The 15,199-nt window shown below is 53.3% G+C and overlaps 1 pseudogene; it reads left to right on the top strand.

Moving 5' to 3' along the window:
- Positions 1-1,126: 1,126 nt before the first annotated feature.
- Positions 1,127-2,755, top strand: LOC119459304 (uncharacterized; annotated as a pseudogene).
- The last annotated feature ends 12,444 nt before the right edge of the window (positions 2,756-15,199 follow it).

Genomic DNA, 15,199 nt, shown 5'->3' with positions numbered 1-15,199 from the left:
ATCTGCAAGGTCGATTCACATAGGTCGCCAAGCTTCGGGCGAAAAGCGGTTCAGAACAAATTGTCACCGACATCAGCAAGGCTGGTTATGGAAGCAGCGATTGAAGCGTGACTATGTTTGAAGAGAATAAACACTGGGAAAGAAAAAAAAGTGTTTTTTAACTCATAGCGAGACGCAGTTAGGTTCATCAAACGAAACTAAAATTCCTAATCCATTTTATATACACATGGCGGGAAAAGAAGATACAACTCTATTTTACTTGATCATTATCAATAAATACCTTTTTTCAGCGCCCACCGTAAAAGCGCCCATCGATTGCGGCGGGCGTTGACGCCGTTATCACTTGCAATGTGTGGGAATTATGGAAACCGATAATTCCGCACGTCCAGAGGCGCGCCAGGAGACGCGAGTAGAGCAGACGCTCCTTGCACGGTTCTCCCGCTCGGAAAGGCCAGGCGACTTCCCGGCGGCGCGATCTCACCCCCTCCTTTCGAACCGGTCACATACGTAGACCGGCACATGGCCGCGGAGTCCCGCACCCATTGGACCGAGCCCAGAACGAGGCGGGGCGGTCGCGATCGGCGCGACCGGCGCACGACGGGGAGAGGAGGGACGACTGCGAGCCGCGACGAAGGACGAGGTAGGGCACGACAAAGGAAGGGAACAAGATGGTTACCTGAGCTCCGTAGTAGTAAGTGGTTCTTGAGGAAAGGGAAAGGTTGACGCTAGCTGCAGAAGATAGCGTCAACCTTTCCCTTTCCTCAAGAACCACTTACTACTACGGAGCTCAGGTAACCATCTTGTTCCCTTCCTTTGTCGTGCCCTACCTCGTTCGACCACGCTCGACCCCGACAAACGTCGAGGTCGACTCTATAGCCTGCTTCCAAGCGAATTCCCCCTGGAGCAATAAACCCTGTTGGTACTTGTTACACTATCGTGCGTTGTCGTGTTTCTGCCAGTCCTGATACCGCCGAACCCCGGTAGTACAGGGCAAGCACAAGGGAGTTGGCCGTCAAGCCTAAGCCTTAGGGACAAAGGCGGCTTGAGAGAACCCGGAGATTACAACTGGCGCCCAACGTGAATTCTCGCTTGCAGACGCAATCGAGCAGCCGGTTCCCACTACACGATGACGAGCCCACAGTACGAACTGAACGATCTCATGGAGTTAGCCGAGATCTGCAGTCAAGCCAGGGAAAACTCAGGCCTTGCTTCAGCGGCCGCGTCACCCACAAACGTGGGCCGTGAAAGCACGTACAACATTCCCATACCCCCTACAAATGTAGGAGTGCCCAACCCCGCGCACCTCACCAACACACCGGCACATGTCGGCGAGCTACCGAATCTATTCTCGTCACTCGGCGAAATATTGGTTCCCTCCGTGCGCGCCGTAAACATAACGGATTACGGCGGCGGTTCCCAGAGACCTGTTTCGAACGGCGAAGAATCTCTCGCCGCCACACGCGTCCCCAGAACGTCGGAAAATTTCGGCGTGCCTTACCTAGGGCTCAACTCAGACGGGGTTGTACCCACAACAACAGCACGCGCCGCGGGCGCAGCCGCCCCGGCCACCTTGGGCGCGCACCCAGTCTGGCCAAACGGCACAACTACTTCGGCTCTCGGTCGCGCAGCGAGATCACCACGCGTCACTGAGCCCGATAGTGACCCGTTCCCAGTAAACACAGGGACCTCCGCAATCGGGCCGGACAGTTTCGGAGGTTCCAATAGCGGAGGAAAGCCTGCAGACGCGGCAAATCCCGTGCACTTTCTGGCGAGCGCTTTGCAGCAGGCGTTGCAAACCGCAATTTCACCCGGGCCTCGTATCGGAGTCCCGATACCGACGTACAGTGGCTACGGCGATCAGATGAGCGCCAACGTTTTCCTACTGGCGTTGCGACAGTACGAGCAAGCGACTGGCATGCGCGAGAGCGCGGTGTTGGAGAGAGTTCTCCCGGTTGCTCTAGTCGGCCAGGCCGCCCGGTGGTACCGTTTGGTAGGCCACACGGCGAGCACCATTGACGAGTTTCGTAGGCTGTTCAGAGACGAATTCCTCCCGTATGACTACTGACTGCAGATGCGGAGGAAGTTGAAACTACGCACACAGGCCCCAGACGAATCGCTGGTGGAATACGTTCGGGCGATGCAGGAGCTTTTCGAGTATGCTGATCCGAGCGCTTCGAACACGGAGTGAGTGGAGCGGGTAATTCGACAAAGCCACCCTACCTTTGCACTTTATCTGCGGAGTTCACGCTGCAGAGACCTGAACGAGCTGGCCGCAGAATCACGCAGGGTGCAAGCCGAAATCTCGGCAGCCCGTGCGTACCGACCACCGCCGCCGCCATCGGAGTCCTTGGAACCAAGCTGCGCTTGGCACGGCAGCGGGCGCACGAACAGCGAGCACGCTGCGATGCCGGGTCGGTCCGCAGGTGCAACGGCGCCGTTCGAAATCTCGGACCGCGCCCTCGATCCCTACGCATGCGGGTGGAGGACCGCGCAGGCAATACAGTCAAAATGCAGGTGCAGCGCACAACATCACGCCCGATCAGACGACTACAGGCCAGTGCCGAAACTAGGCAGATCCGCTAGAAACGCGATCACGGATGACCGTCCTCAGCCCGATGCTTGGAGATCGGCGGAGCAGCCCGGCTTAGCACAACCCACGACGCGGAATACCGTACGTTGTTTCAACTGCGCCCAGACGGGACACATCGCGCGTGAGTGCCCTAACCAGCAGGGAAACGAGACGGGCCGCCGGTAACAGTGCCGGCTGCCAAGGCAACGGCCCGCGAGGCAAACACCATCGCGGCATCTTCTGTCTTTCGAGTCGGAGCGCAGAACAACGGGAATGCCCCCTTCATAGACCTCGCAATCGCGGGGACTAAGTTCAAAGCGTTACTCGATACCGGGGCAAGCGCATCAATGATCGGAGACGAGGCCGTCTCCCACCTTGCGCAGAGAGGGGTCAAGTTGCGGCAGCGAAAACTACCTCTCCAATTGGCGTGCGGAGAGGCCTGCTCGAACGGCGGCGTGCGACTCGTCGTGCGCTGGAATCAGCGGCGGCAGAGGCAGCGATTCATTCATCTGGCTGGCCTCGCCGTCCCAGTAATCCTCGGCCGAGGTTTCTTAGCGAAGAGTGGAATTGTAATCGATTTCCGCAACGGTGGCTACCGGGAAAACCCGTTGCTCACGCCTTTCGCCGCACCGGTATTCGCCGAAGTGGAAAGGAGGAATCTTTTCGGCGAGAGCAACGCGCCTCGCGAGCGGCCGGAACCGCTGGCGGCGACTTGTCAACACGGATTTTCGCCGAGACCGGATCAGAAAAGGTGCGATTTCCTGGCGGACGCCGAGGATCTGACAGAGCGCGAGCGAGACCGCGTCTTATCGTTGTTAAACGACTTCGATGAGATGTTCACAGACCGCCCAGGATGCACGAAGCTGGTGCAACACCGCATCGAGACGGGCGACGCGCAGCCTTGGAAATCCAACCCTAGACCGGTCAGCCCTGCCAAACGGGAGGCAATTGACGCGCCGCTACAGGAGCTGCTCGATGCGGGTATCGTTCGGCGGTCCACGAGCCCCTGGGGTTTCCCAGTCGTGCTCGTCCCCAAAAAGGATGGCAGTTCCCGTCTTTGTGTGGATTACCGGCGACTAAATACGGTCACGAAGAAGGATGCGTATCCCTTCCCATGAGTGGACGAGATAGTTTTCAACCTCGGGGGACCGAAGTACTTCTCGACGTTGGATGCTAGCAAAGGCTATCTCCAAGTAGAGATGCGACCAGGCGACGAGTGCAAGACGGCATTTACTTGTCACAGGGACCTCTACGAATTCGTACGGATGCCCTTCGGTCTCTCCGGAAGTCCGAGCACGTTTCAACGGCTGATAGACCGCGTACTCGGGGACGCCAAATGGCACCACGCGCTCGCCTATCTCGACGATATCGTCGTATACTCGCACACCTTCGAAGCGCACTTGGATCGTCTTCGAGACGTCCTGGGAAAACTCCGGGCGGCCGGCCTCACACTCAACCCCGCCAAGGCGCAAATCTGCAGAACAGAAGTGAGCCTACTCGGTTACCGGGTGGAACGAGGGCAGGTGTCCCCAGACCCGGAAAAACTTCGAGCAATCGTCGAGTTTCCAGAACCGCAAGACGTGAGTGGTATACGCCGTTTTCTTGGGATGGTAGGCTACTACCGACAGTTCATTCTCAATTGCGTACGCATGCAAGCCCCCTTGACAAAGTTGTTGAAAAAGGGCATGGCTTGGGAATGGGGGCCGGAGCAACGGGAAAGCTTCCGCCATCTCGCGCAGGCCATCGCAGACACAGCCTCATTGAAGCTACCGGACCTAAACAGGCACTTCGTGATCCAGACAGACGCCTGCGATTTCGGAATTGGCGCAGTACTCCTTCAGGCGGAAGAGACTGAGCTTCGCCCGGTGGCATTCGCAAGCCGCGCGATGACGCCGGCGGAGCGCAACTATTCAGTGACGGAGAAAGAATGTTTGGCAGTCATCTATGCACTCCGAAAATTCGAGATGTACGTAGAGGGAACGAGGTTCACGGTCGAGACCGATCATATGGCCTTGACGTGGCTGACCCGCCTCCGTGAGCCGAGCGGGAGGCTTGCGCGTTGGGCCCCGACCTTACAGCGCTTCCAGTTCGAAATCCGCTATCGCAAAGGAACCACAAACGTGGTCGCCGATGCGCTGTCACGGGCGCCGGTGAGAGACGCGCCGCCGGCCGGTCGCGAGGAGGAGGAGGGGGCGGCCGAGCCGCTCTCATCGAAGGGAAGCCGGGGAGAGGGGAAAACCCCGCCGGCACAAACCCAAGAGCACGTGCATCTCGTTGGGGTGAGACCGCCCCTCGAGATTGCGTTCAGCAGAGATCAGCTCGTCAGCGCTCAAAAGGATGACGCTCACTGTCAAAACCTGGTCGCCAGCCTCAGAGAAGAGACGGACCCGGAGAGACGAGTCGGAGAGCACCCAAAAACCGCCGGTACGACGGGGGGCGCGGACTCGGACGGTGAGCTGGAGAACTATCTGCTTGATGGGGACGGGGCTCTGTTGAAATACGTGCCAGGCAAAGAAGACTCAAACGAGAGATTCAAAGCCGTCATCCCACGCCAGCTCAGACGAGCGGCATTGCAGCATTACCACGACACAGATGGCCTGGGAGCGCATCAAAGACATGGAAGAAACTGTGTCGGTTCGCAACCTGGCCGGGCATGAAGCGTGATGTATGTAAATACGTGCAAACCTGCCACGTTTGCCAAGCAAGGAAGCCGAGAGGCGGGAAGCCGCCCGGCTTGTTACAACCGATCGTGAGCACGAAGCCTTGGGAACTCGTGGCGTGCGACTTGATCGGACCGCTGCCGCGCAGTAAGAGAGGGCACAAATTTGTGCTAGTGATCACTTGCCACTTCAGTGGAATCGCTGAACTGTACCCACTACGAGCAGCGACAACGAAGGAGGTCCTGAAAAAACTATCGGAGACCTTCTGTCGCTATGGGTTCCCCGAGCGACAAATCACCGACAATGCATCGTATTTCACGTCGAAAATCTTCGGAGATACATGCGCAGCGATGGGTGTCCGGCAGGTGAAGACAACGTGCTACCATCCTCAGTCGAACGTGACGGAGCGCCGGAATCGAGATGTGAAGCCACTACTTGGGGCATACGCCCAAGCACACAACGACTGGGACGAGCACCTAGATGCGATCTCCTTCGCCCTAAGAACGAGTGAAAACCGTTCGACGGGTTTTACGCCAGCTTTTCTGATGTTCTGGAGGGATCTCCAGACACCGACGGACACAATCTTGGCCAAACGGACAGACAACCCGGAGCAAAAGCAGCAATCGCCGAATATGCCCGGCAACTGCGTGATCGCCTGGCAAACGCCGCGATAGAAGCGAGTAGCAACCGTTAAGGGGCAAGGGCGAGTCAAAAGGCCGCCTACGACCGGGCGCACCGGGACATGGAATTCCAAACGGGGGACCTGGTCCTGAAACGCAATCACGCACTCAGCGACGCGAGCACCGGGTTTGCGGCGGGGTTGGCACCCAAATGGGTGGGACCCTTCGAAGTGGCAGAGAAATTCTCGCGACTAAACTACCAACTAAGAGACCTGAGCACAGGTCGTATCAGCGCCCCAACGCACGTCGGGGAGCTGAAGCGTTACTTCCGTAGGGAAGACACTGAGGAAGCGGCTGCCCCGGAGACGCGTAACCACACATCGAGCGCTACACACCGCTACAACACCAGAAGCCAACGAGGGAGCGGCCGGCGGTGAGAGAGAGAAAAAAAAAAGAAAGTGTGTAGGGAGGCAGCGAAAGCGCTCTTCCTCAGGACTAGTTCCCCAGTCAACCGGCAGGGAGCGCTGAGTTCTCGACTACCCCGGATGTCCCCTGAGCCACAGAAGCCTCTCCGCCCTCTCTACCCTCGCCCTGGCCTTCGCCTTCCTGACACGAACGAGTGAACACGGCCGCTACGATTAGCGATGACGACAAACGTGCAACACCGGACCCCGACCGTCGGCCAACAACATCCGATGCCGGGAACTTCTCAAGCCAGGCGGCGTGGACCCGGAGGCGGCCAGCGGACCGATGCAGCCGGAGGCGGCCCGGGCAACGCGCGACGAGCGCGAGGTCACGCCGTCCCTGGCTCGACCGGCGACCACGAGGGCACGAGGCCTACCGCGATGAGGGTGGTTCCGGATCGTCGGATCGATCCCAGCACCGGGGCGATGGAGAGCGAGTGCCCCGGGACGACGCTAGCCGGCCGGAATACCCAAACCCACGACCAGCACGGGAACCGCGTCGGACCATCGCCACATGGACCGGCCAAGTGGGGGACCAGCCGCCCCGAGTTTATGCGAGCGCAGCACCTTGGCGCGACCAGATGCGGGTGCCGTCCGCGCTCGCCTTGGAGAGTGTGCCACGTATCTTCAAGGGATGCACACTCCAAGACTTCGGGGCGGCCCAACCCGGCGTGGTCCTGGCCACCGATCCCGGGGCCAAATACTGCGAGGCCTGTGGCGGCCTCGTGGTAAACCTCGCCCGGCACGAGGCCTCGAGGCTGCACCGGGACCGTGTGAAGGCCGGGACCCCCAGGAAAGACCGGTCCCCCCACCGAGACGCGGCTGAGGTGCGGGCCCGAATGGCGTGGGACCCGGAATTCGCGGCGTTGGTGCTGGGACCGGAGCTGCCGGAACCTAGCGCGGAGGCCGTCGACCTCGGACAGGAGGAGGCCTTGGAGGTCGACCTCCTGGAGTTGTGAGCCCACCAGGCTCAGTGGGTAACTTGAGCCCAAGTTACCATCGGTCTTAAGGGGGGAGGGATGTGGGAATTATGGAAACCAATAATTCCGCACGTCCAGAGGCGCGCCAGGAGACGCGAGTAGAGCAGACGCTCCTTGCACGGTTCTCCCGCTCGGGAAGGCCAGGCGGCTTCCCGGCGGCGCGATCTCAACCCCTCCCTTCGAACCGGTCACATACGTAGACTGGCACGTGGCCGCGGAGTCCCGCGCCCATTGGACCGAGCCCAGAACGAGGCGGGGCGGTCGCGATCGGCGCGACCGGCGCACGACGGGGAGAGGAGGGACGACTGCGAGCCGCGACGAAGGACGGAGCTCAGGTAACCATCTTGTTCCCTTCCTTTGTCGTGCCCTACCTCGTTCGACCACGCTCGACCCCGACAAACGTCGAGGTCGACTCTATAGCCTGCTTCCAAGCGAATTCCCCCTGGAGCAATAAACCCTGTTTGTACTTGTTACACTATCGTGCGTTGTCGTGTTTCTGCCAGTCCTGATACCGCTGAACCCCGGTAGTACAGGGGCAAGCACAAGGGAGTTGGCCGTCAAGCCTAAGCCTTAGGGACAAAGGCTGCTTGAGAGAACCCGGAGACCACAAATGCAATGCAGCTCTTGGAGTGCGTGGAAAGGCGCGCTCGTAAAGTTCACCTGTTACAATACGCCTCCCTCACATGTCGACGTTTGTCTGAATTAGGTGACGCGGGTAATTTTATTGTTTCTTAACCTGTGCAGTCAAAAGTAGTGAGTTGCGACCATGAGATACTTGTTTACTTGAGTTGTTTTTGTGCGACAGCGCTGGCCGACGGGCTTGGCGTCCGAGGAAAGGACGAGCACTCTATGAAATCTACGCCCAAAGCGTTCGTCGGCCTCCAAAGAAAAGTATGTTCTGTGAAGCGATGCGATTTCGACACCCGTACGGCTGACCTTTTCCTGAATCGCTTTCCGCGCCGAAAGCACGGAGCGTCCATCAAGTCTAATGGTGGGGGATTTGAATATACAGCTCTAATGGCAGGCCTCCGAAAACAAATTTCGCGCCTATGAAAACAAAATGACGTCACTTCTATTTTTAACGGATATGACGTCAAATTATTTTTTCTTCCGGCGGAAGTGTTGCCTCCTCACACAGATGGCGCTAAGCCCCATGAACCGCCGATAAGCCACCATGTTTTGAACGCATGGGCTTGTATGGAAGCTTCGCTACCAGGTGTATTTACCTTGGAATCTGTGTCTCGCTTTAATTAAAAAAAAAACGCTTTTTTTTCTTTCCAAATGTTTGTTCCCTCCAAACATAGTCGCACTTCAATCGCTGCTCCCATAACCACCCTTGCTGATGTCGGTGACAATTCGTTCTGAACAGCTTTTCGCCCGAAGCTTCGCGACCTATTTGGATTGACCTTCGACTTTACGTGGCCTGCGGCGCGCATTGAAATGTACACGGCGGTGATTCGCTGTGAACAATTTGGCCCTCTTTTATGATAATAAAAGGCGCCGACTGCAGTGAACTGATCATACATTGCCTTCCAATGGCGCATTTTTGCACGAACTGCGCCGGAAGCTTCTTTTTAGTTGAAAGAAGCGCAAACTCTCACTCAAAATGGCACTCAACCAAGCAATCTTTGTTTCGGCATTTTCTCGGAGCTTTTTGTGCATGTTTCGCTGGCGTTCCACCTGATCTGCTAAAACTGCTGTGCAACCTAATTAATACTGCATTTTCTGCGAACCTTGCCCTGGTTATAAAGAAGTCAGCATCCCTATACAACCAAGTTAAGGTAGCAAGTTAATCCACAGTTTACATCACCAACTGTAGGCATACATTTATGTTTCTTTTTTTTAATTCGCTGCGGAAATTCAAGCAAAAATGACTTAAGTTAAACAAGCTAGGCCAGTGTGGGTGACAACACGTTAGCAGAATCTCCAGGTTGCTTCAGAGGAGAATATATTTGTCGCAGTAACACTAAATACCCGTAATTTAAGCACAAAGCTGTCATTGCATGGTTAGGCGCAAAATTATAAGTATTTGAGAAGCTAGAATCATTAGTTTGTTATATTTCAGCTGAGAAAGGCCGATGTTTTCCGTCCAGCTAACGACTGCCCAGTGAAGAGCGCAAGAAAATTATAGTTATTGCCTTTCAACTCAGTGTCATGACGTCCTGCGTCCACAGACGGCTGTCACACATCCACGATTTACTTGCGAGGCAAACGAAACTCACCCACTTGGTATCAGAACATATTAAAAAAGTGGTCGCAGTTTCACCTGAAAGGCGAAGCATCAATTGCGATAGCAAATTTGTAGAGAGCTATACGGAGTAATGATAATAGCTTGATCAGCTGTATAAACTTGGACATGCAGCAGCACCGGCAACACGCAGAACTAATGTCGACGCTGTCGGCGGTTTGCCAGCGTTCACACAAAATGCGTGCGGCGTTGCTGACTGTTGCCGGAGCCTCTGATATAAATAGGCACTGGGTGCCGCAGCTAAACGTCACCTCCCTTTCCTCCCCCCCCCCCCCCCGGCCTTTCGGGCGTCGGAAGAAGGCGCGTCTGCTCTACATATATGGTGATTGTAAAGGAGGAAAGAGACGCCTACTTCTGCAGCCCTTAAGGAAGCACGGCGCAGAACGCGCGTTTGTTCTCTGCCGTGGGTTCACTCCCCGTGAAAGAGCGCGTCCCTCGCGCCCTTTCACTCGCACATACAGCGTTCGGCGGCGCGCGGCGACGATTTCATCTCCATTGACGTCATATGGAACCTCACGGCAACGGCGACGACGATGGCGACGCCGACGGCAGAAATCTGCTTTGGAGTGTCCATATAATTGCTATCGCAATAAAAAATTGGAGGACGCTTAAGCTTCGCCTTTAAGAGTGGAACGCGATACAGTTATCGGGCTCCGCTCGCATCACATTTTAGGGGCGAAGCTCCTTAGGGTATGGGTCGTTCCCTCCTCTGTAGTAGCAGTAGTAGTAGTAGTAGTAGTATGTAGCCACCTCTAGTTTATGAATTGCTCAATAGATGGCGTTGTGTGTCCGTACGTGAAAGAGACGCCGCATGTAGTTTTATGAAGTGTTCACTAGAAGTCCGTAGCTCTGGTTCGGATGGAGATCGCTATGTACGCATGTATACGCATATATACATATATATGTATATGTATAGTATAACCTAAAGCCGACTTCCGCTTCCGTTTCCGCTTCCGGTTCCACTTCCAGGTCCGCTTCCGTTTCCACTTCCGGTTCCAGTTCCGGAAGCCAGCTTCCGGCTTCCGGAGAACGCTTCCAGCGTTTTTCTCTCTCGTCCGTAGCTAGGTGCGCTGCGGTGCCCAAGGGCGTTCGTTCCCCACGCGCGTTCTCTTTCTCTCGTTCCCGACGCGCGCTCTCTTTCTTTCTCGTCCGTAGCTAGGGGCGCTGCGCTGCACAAGGGCGTTCGTTCCCGACGCGCGCTTTCTTTCTCGTCTGTAGCTAGGTGCGCTGCGGTGCACAAGGGCGTTCGTTCTCGACGCGCGTTCTCTTTCTCTCGTTCCCGATGCGCGCTCTCTTTCTTTCTCGTCCGTAGCTAGGGGCGCTGCGCTGCACAAGGGCGTTCGTTCCCGACGCGCGCTCTCTTTCTCGTCCGTAGCTAGGGGCGCTGCGGTGCACAAGGGCGTTCGTTCCCGACGCGCGTTCTCTTTCTCTCGTTCCCGACGCGCGCTCCCTTTCTCGTCCGTAGCTAGGTGCGCTGCGGTGCACAAGGGCGTTCGTTCCCGACGCGCGCTCTCTTTCTCGTCCGTAGCTAGGGGCGCTGCGGTGCACAAGGGCGTTCGTTCCCGACGCGCGTTCTCTTTCTCTCGTTCCCGACGCGCGCTCTCTTTCTTTCTCGTCCGTAGCTAGGGGCGCTGCGCTGCACAATGGCCTTCGTTCCCGACGCGCGTTCTCTTTCTCGTCCGTAGCTAGGTGCGCTGCGGTAGAGTGTACTAGAATATGGTCGAGTGGGACGAGCGGCTGGGGCGGCGCATGCTTTGCAGTGAGGCGCCCGACGTGGAAAAATACTGGGGCGGCGCTGCGGTCGAAGTGGATTGGGCCACATCAAGGTCGCGCCGTTGGAAACTGCTGGCGATACTGCTCGGCAGGGTCATTCGTACTACATTGCGCGCCGGTATTTGCGTTCAGACCGATCAAACGAGGTTCATAATTGTATATGACGTCTATGCCTTAAGAATACATTCCTTTCCTTTCTCTTCTTTATTTATTTTTTATTATTTTCTAATGCCGCTCGGTGATTGCGCGTGCATTGCGGCCGCAGTGTCGGCATAGAGAAAGAAAAAAAAGTTAAAGAGTGGACACTCCCATAGACCCCGGCGGCCCAATCGACTCTAGCGCACCTGGTGGTTGGTGAGAGCAACTGGCCTGCGCTTCCCGTTTCGGTTTCACTGGCGCGAATTTTGGATTACTGTGCGCAACCGACGTTTGGCTATGGCGAAAGTTAATGATTTCAGACCACTTTTCTCCGCCCAAATAGCAATGCTATTGTTTGTCGTTTTGATTTAGCGATTCCCTATTTGTTTTAGCTCAAAACTGTGCATGCGAATTGAGGTCATGACGTAATCTTTATTTCGACTAAGTTATAATAGAAAGATATGCAGGTAATCATAATTCACTACGGCTTTATTCATCGCGCTTTCCTTTTGGAACAAGCGGTCAATCTATATATCAATCAAAGAGACAGAGTACCCGCAATGTTTTTATTCCAAGGCAAGGTAGAGGCTGAGCATATAAAAAGCACAAAATGAGAAGAACATCGCACAGAAATGCAAAGTAGACAACAAATGCATCTAGACTTACAAATAAATTCTAACAAATAGAGTGAGAACACAGACAACGCACACATCGCTAGAGTTGGCAGTAGCCGACAAGCTGGTGAAGAATGACGCACTGGGCAAGTGGATAAGGTTCTATATGGATCTATGGCAAAAACACAGCGCACAAAGTTGATAAAGAAGGAAGAAGTGACGTATACACAGCAATAAAGTCCCGAGTCACGACTCGGGTTAACAGAAGTAATGCACAGAAAAGAAAAAGCGTACAGAAACCACATGACACAATATATCAGAAAAGCAAAAATACAGTGTGTTGGCTGTTCTTAAGAGCAACTTGCCCAAAATGAGAAAAAAAAAGCGAACTTGATGCTTCAACATTGCCTGTTCGTCCTCGGAAAGGTAGGGCAGCTTGCCCACAATGTGAACGACAGACTTTATGCCACAACACTTGCAGACCTGTTGCCTCTTCTTATGTGTCGCTCTCATCAAAAACTTAGAGCCTAAGTTACTTGCCTCTGGGCGTTGCTTTGACGCTTCCAAGTTGAAATAGATGGTAGTCATCACTTATCCAAAATTGTGGACCTTAATTGGTGCTACAAAGCGGTATCAGAGGGATAACAGCCGAAGAAAACCACTTTCGCTCATTATTTTTCAAAAAGGCTGCACACAGTGCATTATCACTGTCATTGTTTTTCACAAAGGCTGTACACAGTGCGTTATCACTGTCATCATTTTTTACAAAGGCTGTACATATTGCGTTATCACTCTCATTGTTTTTCACAAAGGCTGTACATAGTGCATTATCACTGTCATTGTTTTTCACAAAGGCTGTACACAGTGCGTTATCACTCATTTTTTACAAAGGCTGTACATAGTGCCTTATCACTGTCATTGTTTTTCACAAAGGCTGTACATAGTGCATTATCACGGTTATTGTTTTTCACAAAGGCTGTACAGTGCATTGTCACTGTCATCATTTTTACAAAGGCTGTACATAGTGCCTTATCACTGTCATTATTTTTCACAAAGGCTATACACAGTGCGTTAACACTGTCATTATTTTTCACAAAGGCTGTACATAGTGCGCTATGACTCACAAGCTATGATAATAAAGGGGCAGCGTCCGCAACCCCATCAACAGCTGCAGTTTTGGACAATCTTATGAAAAGTTTTGATGGGCGTGGTGAGGAGGTTGACGAGAAGCTAATATACGAAAGGCATGAAAGTGTGAACCATGCCCACTTCATACTGTGTTCCTTACCCGCTTGAATATATTTCAACACGCGCTTTTGCTATCGTTATATTACTTGAGCTGGAGAGATAAAGTGCACATAGTGACCGACGACCCACACTAACGTGCAGAGTTCGCCCGCATATGCTACAAAAATACAGAGAGGCTACCAAGCATAATTTCTTTTTAAGGTCATACTCTTCATAGTGGGTAAACAAAAGAATGGACATAACGAAGGAGTGGTTAGTCCCGTTGAACTTGATAGAGGGCCATAATGAGGTCTGATGTAACGAAGTAATGACTATAACAAAGCTATTGCAGGATTCGGTTCAACTTGAATGCTTTTGTGTAAAGCAGCCGCTAATTGCTAAGCTTTGAACTTGTCAAGCTGTATACCTGAAATTGAAGACTGGAACCTAACCCTATCTAAGTTTCGGTTCACAAAACGCACATGCCAACATAAACGAACCCGGCAAAACATTTTCAGACACTTCTCGCGACACCCAGCAGAGCAGAAATGAAAATCGCCAACACTTGAGAAATGGTGATACAAAACATCAGACACTTTCAGGTGATGTGCAGTGGCCTCAATAATGGCAAGAAAGTGACATTCAAGTTGTTGTACGTATTCAAAAGCTGCTTCCGATGGCACAGTTAGATTTCCGAAAAGTTTGCTGGGGACGTGGTATGCTTGAGCATTGTGAAATACTGATGGGTCCCCTTTAGTGTCTCGCTGTCGTCTATCAATATCTGTGGGCAACTGCAAGTATCACGTGCATTCCGAAGAAGTATTGATGAGAAAACCAGCTACATAATATGTAGCGGAGTCATCAATAATATGGGAGTGAATGTTGGTCGCAAGTTCAGAGAGATCGTCTAGAGCGGGAAAGTCGTCAGGCTGTGGCTGTGCACACTCCTCATTATCCACAAGAGACGCACTAGCGAGGGAGATTGGCGAGAGCTCCTGAAGGAGGTCACATTCATCATCCTCGACATTTCCGTATTCTGACAGTTTGAAGAGTTTTCTTATGCAGATGTGCTTCAGGCCACAAATAAATTGTGCTATATTGGGGTTGGTGTTGCAACCTTGCTTTTGCCTTATGTGGTCAAATATGTTCTCCAGAGGATCCTGTTGAAGTCTGCGTGTTAGCAGGTATTCAAAATTGTAATTTTTGGAGAGGTCGTCCCACAGTTGACAAATAGCCTGAATTGTGATTTGCCAACCAACGACGGTTTGTGGTTGACGTCTGCCATCAAACGTCCATGATGCAATCCAGGGAGGCTGGCCTCGAAGGAAGTCAATCAGCTCTGAATCCTCTTTCACGATTGCATGCCGGAGCTTTTGCGAAGTTTTATTTTACTCGAGCTGTTCAAGGCATCGAAAATCCTGTCCATACGATCACAAAATTGTGCTGTAGTGATGGCCGAGGCAGGCAGCACTTTCGCATACACCAATGCCGTGATAGCAATCGAAACTGATGCACTGAGGACCTGCGTTGCTCTGCTGACCTTCATATTAGAAAAAGGTTTCTGATGAATGTGCCTTTCAGTCAACTTTGGAGCCAATCGCAACCGCAAATCATGTGAGGATTGGTAAAGGCTTACAATGTGGGACCAGTCAACGATGTCATCCCCAATATATAACTTGTGTGCTTGCACATTATTGCGCGTTGTTTTATTAAATGTGGAACATCAAAGATGAAATATACCCGCTCACCATTAACTTCAAAAAAAGGCTTTGCTACAGTCACTCTTAGTTGGTTAGCGAGACTTACATTTGAACTGCCCTGGTCACAAATGACTGCTTTCACTGCAATGTTAATGCTCCTAAGCTCCACAATGAGTGACACCAGCAGGTTATGCATAACAGATGAT

This window comes from Dermacentor silvarum, chromosome 7, assembly GCF_013339745.2.
Source record: "Dermacentor silvarum isolate Dsil-2018 chromosome 7, BIME_Dsil_1.4, whole genome shotgun sequence".
NCBI classification, from domain to species: domain Eukaryota; kingdom Metazoa; phylum Arthropoda; class Arachnida; order Ixodida; family Ixodidae; genus Dermacentor; species Dermacentor silvarum.
This window is presented reverse-complemented; position numbering and strand designations above follow the sequence as displayed.